The sequence below is a fragment of the Staurois parvus genome, unplaced genomic scaffold (assembly GCF_062004578.1).
Source record: "Staurois parvus isolate SC_StPar_1 unplaced genomic scaffold, SC_StPar_1.0 ptg000420l, whole genome shotgun sequence".
Lineage (NCBI taxonomy): Eukaryota > Metazoa > Chordata > Amphibia > Anura > Ranidae > Staurois > Staurois parvus.
Genome location: NW_028318216.1, coordinates 500,004 through 516,012, shown reverse-complemented (window position 1 = coordinate 516,012; position 16,009 = coordinate 500,004). Strand labels below are relative to the sequence as shown.

At 40.6% G+C, this 16,009-nt stretch overlaps 1 protein-coding gene and 1 pseudogene across 2 annotated transcripts in view; both read right to left on the bottom strand.

Annotated features, from left to right (window-relative positions):
• Window positions 1-16,009, bottom strand: part of TACR1 (tachykinin receptor 1) — a 368,725-nt gene that overhangs the window by 284,122 nt on the left and 68,594 nt on the right. The window lies entirely within an intron of this gene.
• LOC149454689 (U2 spliceosomal RNA) lies at window positions 3,604-3,718 on the bottom strand (annotated as a pseudogene).

The window sequence follows — 16,009 nt, the reverse complement described above, 5'->3', positions numbered from 1 at the left end:
CTTGACTCTGCCTAGAGTGAATTTAGTATTACACTGTAACATTAATCTGGAAACTGACAGGCTAAATGGAAATACAGTTCTTTAAATCAGCCCAAAAGCCAAAAAAGTAAACAAGCTTAATCCCAATGGGTGGCCACACATCGATAAACAGATTGTGCAGAACAATCCAACATTGTAAAGTTTAAAACAAAACAAACAAAAATCCCATGCATATCCTTGTCACCAAAAAGCCTAGGTAGCTCATGCATACCTCCAACTGTCCCTGATTTGAAACAAAGTCCCTCTGTCCTTCTTTCCAGTCTGATCTATATACTTGTATATAAAATGCACTATTCATCTTTCAAAAAGTGTTTCACAGGGCTAAACCTTTCATCCAATTTCTAAATAGTTTCATTTGTAAACTTCATAAGCCCGTATAAAGGAATATTACTGGTAAAAAAAAAAAAGCACTTGAAGGTTAAACTAATCTTTTTTCTGTATAATTGTCCTTTATGGGGGTGTTGCGCGGGGGGGGGGGTGTCCTATGTCTACATACATTTGATAATAGGTGTCCCTTGTTCCCATCTCAAAAAGTTGTGAGGTATGAGCTTTCTTTTCAGTTACATTTTGGGTGAGTTCCGTCTGTAAATCTATCCAATAAAGCATATGAACGCATATCGTCACACACCGCATGACTTCATCAGAGGTAGCTCTGATGAAGTCACATGATGAGTGACGATAAGCGTAAGGTGACGTCAGCGCTCCTACATCTTTCCGACAGGCAGGGTCTTGCTCTCCATTATTTGATTCTGACCACTGTTTCATGCGTTTTTAACACTACTATCATGTGAGCTCATATGTTTTAATAAATATATGTTTTTTAAAGAAGCCTACTGCACTATGGTCTACTTTGTGGTTGTCAAGCTTTATCCACAGTGTAGGCTGTACTGAAATCAGGTGCCATTTGTGAAGGTCCAGTGGTGATTCATAAGGGGAAGACTGCACAGAGGAGCAATTTATGTGCTACCCCCACTAATAGGAGAAATGTTTTGTTTGACCTGTGTCCACATACAGGTCCATGCGAGAAGGGGAGTGTCCACCTGGAAGTCTATGTTCACTGTGATGATTCACATGTATTGAAGATTTACAGCACTGGGATTGTGGGTGCAATCACCACCAGGAAGATTTTTCACTTATTTGTATTTTTTTGAAGAATTGCATTTATTTTTATGTTTTATCATCTTTTGGGACTATCAGTCACGTTTTCATTCATATATTTACATGTATTGATTCATGCTAGCAGCGTGACACTTTCATTTGTTTTACATTACTAGTCCCTGCCGTAAAGGGTCCTTTGACCATGAATTCAGGTAAGTAAATATGAGGTTTAGACACATTTTTATTTTAAAGCCATATTAGCTAGATGTGAGAGGTGGTAAAGAAGACCTTTTCTTGGGGCAGAGCTAGGCTTTAAAGCAGAGCTCCACCCAAAATGGGAAGTTCCACTTTAAGGCTTCATCTCCCACTCCCCATTAAGGATTGGCACATTTGGGAAGCAGGTACTCAATTTTGCCAGGTACCCGCTCCCACTACTGCTGTGATCCCCTAGGCGATCAGAAGCAGAAGTTGTCCTCCTCCCCTTTCTTTCTGTAGTCTTCTTGGACACATGACAGGTCCAAGAAGACTACGGGACCATTCTGAAAGTGCAGCTCTACTCACGCATGCGCAGTGGGCACCCAGATATGAAGCTGCAAGCTGTCACAGCCGGGTGCCCACACTGAAGATGCCGGTGCAAGGGAGAGAGGATGGCTGGTGTGACTGCAGCTCCGCTTTAAGCTACTGAACCCCAAATCTCGATACTTACATAATGGGCAGTAAAAGTTAAAATGATAAGACCTAACAGTCCCATGCCAAGATCTACCAATACCAGTACAGCACAACAAATACTGGATTTAAAATGGTCTAAATTGACAAAATTTTGACATATACTAATCTTTATGACCATCAGCTTCAAAGTACATGATTTATACTGACTGGACTGGATGTACAGTTTTAGCTGATAAAGGTACCTTAACATTTTAACAGTTGCAGCTAAAGGTTGTGGAAAGGAGATAAAAAAGATAAAACATTTACCACTAGAAAATGATACAGAACAAAAGAGCTATCTCATGAAACAAATGTTTTTATGCAGGCCACAGATAGCAAAAGCAAATAATCTTATGGTTAACACATTGGGGTTTACTTGCTAAAGGTAAATATAGTGTGCACTGCAAGTGCAGTTGCTTTAAATCTGAGGGGGATTTACTCCAAACCCAAACTCCAAGCCTAAAATGCATTGAAATCAATGGTGACCAAATTCAGTGGGTCGGACACACCACAATCCCAGGTGATGTCATTGATCAAATTTGGTTAATGATGTCACTCAGGAATCCCAGTTGATGTCACTGACCACATTTAGTTAATGATGTAACTCCAGGAGAGGCAAAAAAATCACCCATTAGTACACCCTCCTACACAAAACACTAAACAGTTAATAAAACTCCTTACCATTTAGGAGAAAGATCTCATTGGATTTTCAGCTTAGTTCACATTGGCATTGAAAGCAAGCATTTGAGGGGCCTTTTTAATGCTCCTCAAATGCCTATACAAATGATACTATTGGCAGCACACAGTGCTGTTCACATTATTAAAACAAGAAGCATTAGCGTTACGTCGCTTCAAAATTGAAGCCTCATATCGAGTCGGGAGGAGTTTGAAGCCTTTCAACGCCTCCCATTCAAGTCTATTTTTTTTTTTGAAGTCCGCGGAAGTGCGAAAAAACAAAAACCCGTAAGTGAACAAAAAACGTGCTAGTGCAAAACCAACACAAAAAAGTGCACTTAGGGGTGTGCTTTGTCCACCCCCCAAAGAGGTAGGATCTCTACCCTGATCCCACGGGGCACAAAGCTCCTGACAGGGACTAAGGTTCCCATGTGGTCCTCCTAGCCAAAAGGCCTGGTGGACCCCTTTCCTTGTGGCTAGCCTAAGCCAGCCACCAAGTACTAGGTAAGGGGGCTCTCCCGAAGAGAAAACCCCCTAGGGACAGGGGAGGAAGGAACCAAAGGGCCACACATCCTCCCCCTAGACTTCTGGGTAGGCCCGAGGACCCACTCCCTACCATCCGTGAGAAAAAAAACACACACATAAGTGAAAAGTGAAACAAACGTGGGAGAAAAATAAATTAAATAAATAAGTAAAAATAAAAAAGTGGCCGTGCAATTGTGCACTGGCTAGACCCTGAGGCCTGTAGCATAAAAACTGCGCTGGACTTAGCCAAAAGGCCTAGCCCTAAAAGGCGCAGTGCAGAAAAAGTGTTTGGATCAGTGACCATGTGCACGTTTCACACTTGGGATCCCATCCCCATGTGCTACTAAGAGCACCCCTGAGGCGACCACTCTTGGGGCACTGTTCCGCAGACTCACTGCCTCCCCGGCCCCTGGCCAGACAAGGTAGATCCGTTCAAACCAGGAGGAACTGGGCCCCTCTGGCGTTCCTGGGGGGAATTACTCCCGGGCCCCAACTGCCTGTGGGCACCTCGGTTTCTGTTCCGCCCTGTATTAACCATCAGGACCCCCATCCTACCAGCAGGAGTACTATACAACCAAATATCCCCGCAAGCAGGAATGATGGTGGAGCACCCCTACTGGACGCTGATAAGAACAGATACTACACTTGATCTTAGCCAAAAGGCCGAGTCTATGGTGAAGCTCCTCAAACCCACCAGCAGGTGTTTGTGGGGCATTTGCAGTGTGGTTGCGGAGCGTTAATAACATTACAGTTAATTTAGTTTGTGGTGTGGTTTTAACGCTTGTCAAACACTTATAAAATGCTTCAAAACTGCACATAGGGTGTTTGGGGATTGTTTTTAATGCTTGTAAAAAGCCAGTCTAACACCCATACTAAAGTTCCTTAACACCTGTCTAACGCCCATACTAAAGCTATAGGAGTGTTTGGTAAGAGTTAGAAATGTAGTCAAGTGTGAACAAGCCCTTCTTCATGACCTTGTCTCTGTAATTCAAAAGATAACAGCATCTGCTGTGCAAAGGAGAAGGTGTAACAGCCGGGATTACACCATATCATCTCCGCTCTCTCTGCAGTAAAAGGAAATTATAGTTCCCATCAACCATAGGGAATTGTAGTGAATGTGGGTGGGTACACTAGGCCTGTACATGTTGAATGTGTCTGAGAGTCTTGGTCCACCCACCACTGCAAGTGGGGGTGAATGACATCATTAAACACACAAAAAATAAACAGCTGCAGTTGGAATTGGAGTTTGTGATATATCTATAAATTTTTTATTTTTTTTTTCATTGAATTACATCACTGCTTCCTGGAGTAAGAACTACAGAAGGGATGTCCCAAGACTAGTGACTGGTGGAATAGGAGGCATAGTAGCCTCTGGTCTTACAAACAGGAGACCAAAGAGAATTAATGGTTTGATTTGAAAATGAATAGGCTATTTCAGCGCAACTACTACATGAACCAGAAGATGGATGACATATGCAATGAAGGAAGGAAATCAGCAACCAGGACATACAAAGACGTTTTCCCCAGAGTTCTGCTTTAAGTGCACTGGACTGTTACTGAAGTTTGGTTTTAGCTTTTCAGAACTGAAACTACAATGTCCAAGACAAATTTACAATTTTCCTGAACATGAGCAGCAACCCTATGTTGGTTATTGAGTTGATTGATTATTGGGGTAAATGATTCCTGCTTTGAGACAGACATAAACAATACTGTATAGTAATTCACAGACTGGACGTTTTCACCCTTGACTGTTTGTTCAAATACTTGTTTAAATAAATAGACAATATATTTATTTATTATTTATTTATTTCAGGTACTTATATAGCGCCGTCCATTTACGCAGCGCTTTACACATATATATACTGTACATTCACATCAGTCCCTAACCCTCAAGGGGTGTACAATCTAAGATCCCTAACTCACATTCATACATGCACATACTAGGGACAATTTAGACAGGAGCCAATTAACCTACCAGCATGTCTTTCGAGTGTGGGAGGAAACCGGAGTACCCGGAGGAAACCCACACAGGCACAGGGAGAACATGCAAACTCCATGCAAACTGTGGTGCCGTGGCTGGGATTCGAACCAACGACCCTAGTACTGCCAGGTGGAAGTGCTAACCATTTATTTACATATATTTGTTTCTTACACATTTTCTAGTAGATACAGTGGGGCAAAAAAGTATTTAGTCAGCCACCAATTGTGCAAGTTTTCCCACTTAAAAAGAGGAGAGAGGCCTGTAATTGGCATCATAGGTAGATCTCAACTATGAGAGACAAAATGAGAAAAAAAATCCAGACAATCACATTGGCTGATTTGGAAAGAATTTATTTGCAAATTATGGTGGAAAATAAGTATTTGGTCACCTACAAACAAGCAAGATTTCTGGCTCTCACAGACCTGTACCTTCTTCTTTAAGAGGCTCCTCTGTTCTGCACTCATTACCTGTATCAATGGCACCTGTTTGAACTTGTTATCAGTATAAAAGACACCTGTCCACAACCTTAAACAGTCACACTCCAAACTCCACTATGGTGAAGACCAAAGATCTGTCGAAGGACACCAGAAACAAAATTGTAGACCTGCACCAGGCTGGGAAGACTGAATCTGCAATAGGCAAGCAGCTTGGTGTGAACGAAACAACTGTGGGAACAATAATTAGAAAATGGAAGACATACAAGACCACTGATAATCTCCCTCGATCTGGGGCTCCACGCAAGATCTCACCCCGTGGGGTCAAAATGATCACAAGAACGGTGAGCAAAAATCCCAGGACCACACGGGGGGACCTAGTGAATGACCTGCAGAGAGCTGGGACCAACGTAACAAAGGCTACCTTCAGTAACACACTACGCAGCTTGGGACTCAGATCCTGCAGTGCCAGACGTGTCCCCCTGCTTAAGCCAGTACATGTCCGGGCTCGTCTGAAGTTTGCTAGAGAGCATTTGGATGATCCAGAAGAGGATTGGGAGAATGTCATATGGTCAGATGAAACCAAAATAGAACTGTTTGGTAGAAACACAACTCGTCGTGTTTGGAGGAGAGAGAATGCTGAGTTGCATCCAAAGAACACCATACCTACTGTGAAGCATGGGGGTGGCAACATCATGCTTTGGGGCTGTTTCTCCACAAAGGGACCAGGACGACTGATCCATGTACAGGACAGAATGAATGGTGCCATGTATTGTGAGATTTTGAGTGCAAACCTCCTTCCATCAGCAAGGGCATTGAAGATGAAACGTGGCTGGGTCTTCCAACATGACAATGATCCCAAACATACCGCCCGGGCAACGAAGGAGTGGCTTCGTAAGAAGCATTTCAAGGTCCTGGAGTGGCCTAGCCAGTCTCCAGAACTCAACCCCATAGAAAACCTTTGGAGGGAATTGAAAGTCCATGTTGCCCAGCGACAGCCCCAAAACATCACTGCTCTAGAGGAGATCTGCATGGAGGAATGGGCCAACATACCAGCAACAGTGTGTGCCAACCTTGTGAAGACTTACAGGAAACGTTTGACCTCTGTCATTGCCAACAAAGGATATATAACAAAGTATTGAGATGAACTTTTGATATTGACCAAATACTTATTTTCCACCATAGTTTGCAAATAAATTCTTTCCAAATCAGCCAATGTGATTGTCTGGATTTTTTTTCTCATTTTGTCTCTCATAGTTGAGGTCTACCTATGATGCCAATTACAGGCCTCTCTCATCTTTTTAAGTGGGAGAACTTGCAAAATTGGTGGCTGACTAAATACTTTTTTGCCCCACTGTATTACCATGACCAGCAAGCCAGGACTGGCAATGTATAGAAAGCACACAATGGTGGTTATTCACTAAAACTAGAGAGAGCAAAATCTGGTGCAACTCTTCATAGTAACCAACCAGCTTCCAGGCTTTAATGTCAAAGCTTAACTGGACGAGCTGAAGATAGAAGCTGATTGGCTACCATGCACAGCTGCAGTAGATTCTGAGTGCTACAGCTTTAGTAAATTTCCCCCAATGGTACATGCTTCTAACTCAATTTTGCTGATTAGCCTTGCAAACTGCTGCCCTGGAACCATGTACACCTGGGGAGAGCACCTCCCCAGGTTTAATCTGCGAGGCTTAGTGGTCATTTTGACAGCCGGTCCCATTTTGTGGAGCCAATGTCAAAGATCATGCAACACAGAGCGAGACCCACTTGTCAAGCTGAAAACCCAGCTCACGTACTACAGGCGGAAATACAACCTGTGTAACTGGGGACAAAATAGTACATTCCCTGGAAACTAGTGTACATGTTTAAAACCAACCCATTCCACCAAATCCAACCATTTGACTTTCCTGGGCACATTGAAAGAAGATGAATTGTCTTGGGCCACATATTAAATACACTAACAATAAGAACAGCTGGTGAGCAGAAAAAGTCAGGCAGATCAAAGTTAATGATCACTGATATAGATAATGTACCTAACAGAGGGCGCATAGGCCTAGTGCATTACCATAAAAAATGTTTAATAACGCGAAACGCGTCAACATATTGGATGTCCACACTCCCTATTGCGGACTGTTACTTACTGTTCTTTTATGACGTGCTTTGACTTTATTGTCGTTTGTGAGTACAACACCTACTTTATTTCTTATTAAAAATTTTTATGGCAATGCACTAGGCCTGTGCGCCCTCTGTTTGTTCTTTCCTCATTCAGTATATTTGGATTTCCCCGGTCTATTGAGGGCAGCATGGTGTGCATGTTCCAGGACATTCTTAATTTGGTTGTAGCCTGCATCGAATCCAACCCCAAGCACAGGAGCATTTGTGTTTGCTGGTTCATGGATAATGTACCTATCTGAGTAATACAGTTTATTATTTTTTTGTAATATTATTTATTATAAAAGTAAAAGAGAGCAACATAACACTAATGTGATATATGACACTGTTTTTGATAAACTATCACATCAATATCTGGTTCAATGGATGTAGTATCAATTCTCTCAATCAAATGGTTTGGTCCTAATTTTGCCCTTTGTGTGCTTCAATCTTGAAAGTAGTTGCTCACAAATATAGGTGCTTCCAAAATCTGATGACATGAATGAGGTGTGATTGTGAAGGGTGGGATATTTTTCTATAGGAAGATAAAACTTACAAAAGTCCAGTAAAGGCACACTTCGGCCACATGTGTATGTAAACACATTAAAAGAAATCTACAAAAAAAAAAATCAACATTTTTAAGTAAGTTTACGATTTTGTGTTGCATTCATAGCCATCTTGGGCTGCAGCTTGGACACCTCTGTTATAAAACATTAGAGTGGACTTATACTCAAAAGCAATGTGAGCCATATTATTGATATAGCTTCATAAACCAATAATAAGAGTAACAGAAGAACTGAAATACATAACATTTCTAGACTTCATACATGCCTAGCACTGAAGGGAGTCTGGAGCAACATTTCCTCCAGGAAAGATATTATATTCCTTCTGTCATTTTCTATCCAGTCTTGCAAAATGGCTAATGATTGAGTAAAGGCCCACTTTAACCTGAAGATATGCAACTACAGACTAAATGAAACCTTTACTGTCATTATCATTTACTGTCTTTGTAATCAAATTCTCCTAGTTTCAGAAGGTAAAAATGTTACTCCTAAAACAGGGTGCCAGAATAATTTGTTATCTATCTGTGCCTGCTTCACTTTAAGACCACATGGTTGGCTCTGATAAAGATGATGCAGTTGTGCCTACTCCCATGTCATCATGATTCTAAATTTTCCAGCCATACATGGGTCTAATTCTGAATTTCATGTGATTTATAATCTGATGGTGCCACCATTGATTTTGAAATTTGACCAACCAAGACTTCAATTTCACCTCATTTTGCTACAGAAAAGAGTTTTCATGGCTGGGAATGTTCTTTTCTTTCCAGATCATGCTCATGCTCATTTTCAGTTATATTTATCGCATGATTCTCTCATCACTGATTAGAGATTAGTTCATTTTCCAAAAAATGTCCAATATGCCAGATCACTCAAATTCAATGGCTGCACAAAAATCAGCCACTAATGGTGCAAAAGTGGAAAGAAATTTAGTAGTTACGATTTTCAAAAGAAAATTCTTTCAGAATTCAACCCATGTATGGCCTGCATTAGATCAGTTCAGCTATAAAATACAGACTACACATTTTTTTAAACTCTTATTACCAAACTAATAGTCATCAATGCTCAAAAACAATAAGTGTTCATTTTGTTGTCAGTTTAGATACAAATCATACCTAACAAGCCTTTTTTTTGTAAACTTTGCTTTATTTTATGTTGGGGGGGGGTTATACTTCACAACCTCCTTAAAGCAATGTTTCCTGGGCATTCCACAGTCAGGAATCAATAAAAGACATCAGCAGACTTCTCTGTAATGTAGTTAGCTGTGTTTTTTGACATCGTTCCAAGGAGAGCATGATCGAGTTTAACAACCTGAAGCAGTAAGCGGAAGCCAAATCATTTTAATGCAGGACTTGGGATAAGAGAAAGTTAATAAAATCTTCCTCTCTCTGTCTATATTCTGACAAACTTATATATTAGCTTTGGTGTTTGCTTTATTTTGCCAATTTTGTTTGTTTCTTTAAAGCGTAATTGTACATAAAGACCACAAAGAAAAAAAAAAAAAAGAAAGACTGATACAGGCGCACTACCTGTTATATGTCGAAACCAGTTTACTATGCTCAGTGTTATTCCCCCCAGAATATTTGGCACCACCCCACCCTCCCTGGAAGGTCTGGCCATACATTCCTGTTCTTGGAGCCCTTGGGCCTTGAGGACTCCTCAGTTAGACTGTTATCGGATCACCTAGGAACTACACAGAGGTAACTGCAGCTTGAAAAAGAGGTCTGTATGATGTGCAAACACACTTTGATATGGCCTCTTTGGCATCAGGTGGACTGTTTGTGATTGCCTGCCTTCAATAAATTAGAAGTTGGTTTTCATCGCGAGTGGCTCTCCTTTTGGAGTATTTAAACACTACGTTTGTGGTGGCTCACAACCGTGAGAGCCAGCTCCTGCAGCTGGGAGATAATGGAAGAAATGCATGGCTTATAGCAGAGCATTGTTTATTCATAGCATATCGACGTTTTGGTATGTTGGACATCCTAAGGACATACAGTAATTAGCAAATGTAAGAGCCATTAAGAATGAAATAAAAAACAAAAGCAGGATACTTTACGAGTATCGGACTAGGTGCTCATTCATAGAATTTTTGGTTGGTTGCACAGCACAGCTACGTTAAGGGGTTTCATATCTTACACACTTCCAAGTGTGTTGGATGTCAGTACTGCTTACTGCGCTCTGTGGATCCTCTTGCTGGCCCCCACATCGCTCTTATGCTATTATGTCCTGAAGTGACATAGGGGCTGACAAGAGGAACAATGGAGTGCGGCAGAGGACTAGAGGAGCAAAAAGCTAAAACTGAATTACTGAAGACTGGGAATGTTGCTCATGAATCTCCATCCCTGCTGTGAAATGCAGATGAAGAGGCTAGAGGTTTGGTGGTGTAAACAGCATTAATCCATGGATTTATTTTGTTTTGTAGGAAGTGTACATAAGAGGCACTGTATCATCTGTAAATATTTTCATGCAAGTGTGGTAAGATGATCCAAATTTTGCAACCTAAAAGAACTGGTGAGGCAGCTCCAGCCAGGAAGGATGCCTCTGGCTGGAGAACCAAGAGTAAATGTCCAAAGGTGAAAGAAAAAATAAGACAAAAATAATGATCAGAGAACCCAAACAAGCTCTTATTAGTTCATGTTGAGATGGGTTATACAGCCAATGGGTTGTGGAGGTTGTGACACTCATCAGGGCTTGAATAATTTTGAACTGATAGGTCCCATATTGGGAACTGACTAGAAAGAACATTAATCAGGAGCAGTGTATCTGTGCAGAATTCAAGCAGCGTAATGCTCTATACTGCTCTGTGCATCTCAACAGGAACTAACTAACGCGTGTAACTCTCTGATCATTGGTTTAGTGCTCTTATCTATTCTTTTACTTCTGGTCATATTGTTTATTGGCAATGAATGGTTTACAACACTGTAAAAAATTCTTTATTGGCACACATTAGGCCCCTAAATACCAAACAAGCATTGTTTAGTGTGTGATTCATAGATATAGCAATCCACTTTTTAACAGCTCACTTCTCATCAACCTTGAATAACAACCTCATTTGGCACCATTATGTGCAAGCCACCAACACAAAGCAACTTGGGTGGACACTCACTAAAAATGCCAGACCATTTTTTACAGTAGGTCTAAATGGTATAGATTGACATATAGTATGTGTGCTGTTATCATCTATCTACATCCTCTACAGATCATCTACAGTATTGTTTACATGCCCAAAGAGTGATAACCATGCCGGTAGAAAGTTTTTGCCAGACATTCTAACATTTCTTCTTTGGCCCAAAATGGACGTGGAAATCATTATCAACAGATTTCACAAAGGGTATCATGTTTTCATACAACACTGATATCTCTAGAAAGATGTACTCTCTGTGGTGCATTGAAGACTTGTCTTGGAAATGTTTTGGCTTTTTTTTCAGCAAATGAAATAATTTTGGGTTTACTAGGGAGGGATTCAATCAGTTAATTGTAAGGAGGTTTAAGGATAAAGTGCCACTGGGCATTATACTTTTGCTGCATTTTTTCTGACAGATTTGATAAAATGACCTCCTACATTAAAGTTCCAAAACCAACAACAGCTACCCATAGCCACCCACCCTACCTTTGCATTTAAATTTCCTATGCAGTATGAAAATATGATTGGCTCTAATTGGCAACAAGTACAGTTCCTCCTTAAGACATTGTCCTTCATAAGGCCCCTTTTAAGGTATATTGTCACCACTGGGATTGTGAACAGGTTTGAATAAAACTATTTTACAATGTCCCTGGAAAACTCCTGAATGGTAGACTGCCAAAACCAGTCAACAATCTGCTTCGCAATCAGTTCCTATTTCACGCTGTTGAATATGGCAATAAATGTGTTAATCAATTCCCATGCCCATGACACAAGTACGAGAATACATCATGTCACTGAGGGGCTGTAGATGTGTGAAGGAGGCAGATAATCCTGTTGGGCTCCTGTATAATACACACAGCTGTGCCTTACGATGTACCTGCCAAGTGCGGCCTAATCAGACGCTTTGTCTAGTGCAAGCGGGTGCTTTTCTTCTCCAAGCACTACCATCCCCAATTCCAAACTGATTACAGCCGCAGAAGCCAATTAGCGTCTCGCCACAGAATACATATTTATCTCAGCAACTCCTAGATGAAGGGTGCGTGCCTTTCTATCCAGAGATTTAGCGCTGTGTGAAGAAGTAGGAAGAAAACAAGATTGTGATCACTTCTATAAAAGGGTCCTGGCAAAGTGATTGTTCATAGTCTTGTTTCTCTACATCTCTAACGTAACCATATGGTTGCTTCTTTGGCTTGAACTGTTTAACCACCTTGCTGCCAGTGGATTTAATACAGAAATATTCTGCCAAATACAACAAAATTAAGCAAAGCTGTAGTGTTAGGCAAACCACAATTACAACTTTGCAGAGAAGTTTTTTCCCCGGCGTTAGTGACTACAGCAATTATTGAGTGTGTGTAATAATTAACAGGCTAGCAGAGCAGAGCAGGTGACAACTGACACATAACTTTGATAATGAAGGACATAAAGATACTTTTGACACTGTAACGTTTACAGACTACTGGTAATTTGTGAAGTGACCTCAGGGGCATAAATTACTAAAATGTAAAGGGAGGTGAAATGGACAGATTCTGGACTTAAGTTACGATAGCTAAACCTCTTTGCACTTCAAAAAAACCAATCACGTACAACAAAATATGAAAAAAAAGTCTTAGTATTCGATTATTTCACTGCATTTCATGCTTTAGTAAATATAATCCTAAGAATCTAACACACAACCCTGTCTACCTTCAAATTAGCTGCATACAACGGTAAAGTCCTGAGAAAGTCCTGACATTCCAGAAGCAGGAAAGGAGTTCACCTGCCAGGCTGACTTGTTGAAACGATCCTACATGCATCTGGGCTCTTGCAAAGTTTTTAACTTTTTCTTCACAGCCTTTATCAAGGGAGTCTGTTGCTGTAGTACAGCTTATGCTGCTGTAGTCATGCCATGGAGAACACAACATTCAACTGTCCCAGGGGTAATTAACCAACGCTTATCACACTCTGATATCTTGAAAATCTATAGGCAACCAGGGAAGCTCCTCTTTTTGTAAGCAATGTTAATTTAGTTGCCGAAAATATTTTCGTTATCATTTTTGTCAGCTGCATGTTTTCAGTGACAAAAACTAAATGAAAATCAATTTTTGTCAATAAATGAAAATTAAATGAAAATATTAGGGAGGGACTTTTACCCACCTGAAGATCCACCTGTCTGTTAAAAAACAGCCCCCTGACTCTATCAGCAAGCTGTATTGGCTGAGAGATGTAGGCTGCCTCTGTCTGCCTGTTATTGTGTCTGGGAGATCTAGATCAATGCCCTACAACCCACAGAATAGGAACTACTCAATCAGATTCGTGTCTGTCTGGATATGACGTGGTGAGTGTTTCCCCTCCCAGCAAGATAGCAGTGCTTAGCAATGTGTAAAATAACAGCCTCCCTAGACCATCCAGTTCTCTGACCTTTGCAGTCCCTCACTCCCATTTACTTCCCCATCCCCACTTGCGGCCTAAATCTGTAATGCACGTTCAAACCTTAATACCATATATAATAAAACGTTACTAGACTTTTACTCCAGGAGTTTGGAAATTCTAGAGAAATTCTTAAATAATGCATTACAATGTAACTAAACCCATTAGATTTTAGTTGACTAAAATGTACTCGAAATTTTAGAGGAGTAAAATAAGAATAAAACTAAAACAATTCAGGTGACTAAAATACAACTAAAACTAAAATTGAATTTTAGTCAAAAGACAAAGTCTAAAACAAAGTCGAATTTTGACATCAAAGTCACCACTGGTTGCAAGGGCTCACCAGATAATTTTCAGTGTTGATGCTTACATTGCAACAACTCCACATGCATATTGTCTAGGTCTACACACCCTGCTTGGTCTCCTCCAAGTGCTCTACACAGATCCAGCATGCTGAATGCCACAGACTACCACCTTGTGTTGCCTTACAGACAACCATACCCGCACCCTGACAAGCTTTGGCCAATGGATCAGGCTTTGCACCAATCGCCAATTGGTAAAGATTCCGAAATAGCCCTATTAGTATAATCTCTTTACAAATGTAAGAACAGCAATTTAAAGAAAACCTCACTTTTGGTAAAATTGTCTTTTAAAGGTTTGCTTAACAGTATAAGCCACTCGTGGTGGCCCCAGCCATTTAGGAATGTATAGTCCCAGCTATAGGAAAGAGTGGGGCGAATAGAGTGCATGCACAGTAGGCAAGAAGAACTTTGAAGCAAGGCTGAACATAAGCACTTAGACATGTGACTTACACTGATGGAGGTGTGAGAAAACATCTCTAAAAGTGAAGTATCCTAAAATCTGCCAATTCTCTGTAAAGGTTTTTTAGTACATTCTCCAACTGCCATCTGGATGGATTTTTGTTATTTCTAAAGTTCCCGCCAACTTTATTTTGCAGTTGCCCATGTATGCACTAACAAAAAAAACCCTTTTAGAAACATGCAAGTTCTCTTCTGGTGAACTTTTTTTTTATATACCTTTGTGTCTATACACATGAGTAGGCGCAGGGCATCACATTTTATTGGGAAAACATGGTGCTCAAGTTTGCACACTGCAGAATTAGCCAAGGTTATGGGGGAGCCTACAAACATTGGATTAAATGTCATAATATCTACGGGGCTTTTTCAATGATGAGCATTCAGTAGGAGTCCACAAAATATTAAAAAACTTGTTGAATAGTGACGTAACCCTCCAAACTCGGCTTAGATTTACAGGCCTTTTTTGAGTTCCTGTGCTGCAAAGGCTTATCATTAGAACACCAATAATACTGACTACGCATTTAAAATATGTTTCAATTTAGTAAATGAATGCTTATCACAGCTGAACATTTACCATACAAATTAGTAATTAAGTGTGAGCTGATGAATTTTCAAGGTGCAACCAAAGCTGAACATCTTCTTATAAACAAGCACAAAATATGATAAATTAGATAAAGTTAAATGATTCATATGCCTTCTCTTCAAAAAAAAGAGAAAGAATATGTTAATTGCTTTACTTGCTAATGACAGCAATAATCACTTTACAGTGATCCAGCAATGTGTTTGCAATGTTTTGCACAGGATTGTTGCTTTGTGGCTTTTTATCACATTCTAAAGAACATTTGTGTTACAGTCAAAGTCTAGCTTAAAAAAAATTCTACAGCTTTACTCACATCACTTACCTGCAATGAAGTATGTCTCATGTTGTGCAGGCACCTGGACCCTGGAGAAATCTTCACTGTAGGGATGCCTGTCCTCTTCCTGTCTCTGAACGTCCGGCACTCATGGGTTAACATCTTCATGTCTTCAGGCAGAACAGCAGTACATATGGTCCAATGGGAACTTAACCCCGCCTTCATCCTCCTTCTTCAATGAGAAAAGTCATTGACTGCCTGTAACATGATCTGTGAATGGGGAAGGAAATGACAGAATCCTCTGACTCATTAGACTCTGCTCCATTCACAGATCATGTTACAAGCTGTGTAATCAGTGAAAGAACTTTATTCTATAGAGAAGGAGGAATGAGCTGAAGTGTCCCCATCAGATCATCTGTACTGCTGTTCTACTTAAAACCTGCTGCTCCTAACCATTGCAGCACTGGAGGTTCAAAGTCAGGAAGAGGACAGAAATCCCTGCAGTGAAGATTTCTCCAGGATCCAGATGCCTGTACAATCTGGGACATACTTTATTACAGGTAAGTGATGTGACTAGAGATGAGCGAATCGAAGTATCCGAAGTGGAATTCGAGTCGAATATCGGAAAAATTTCGA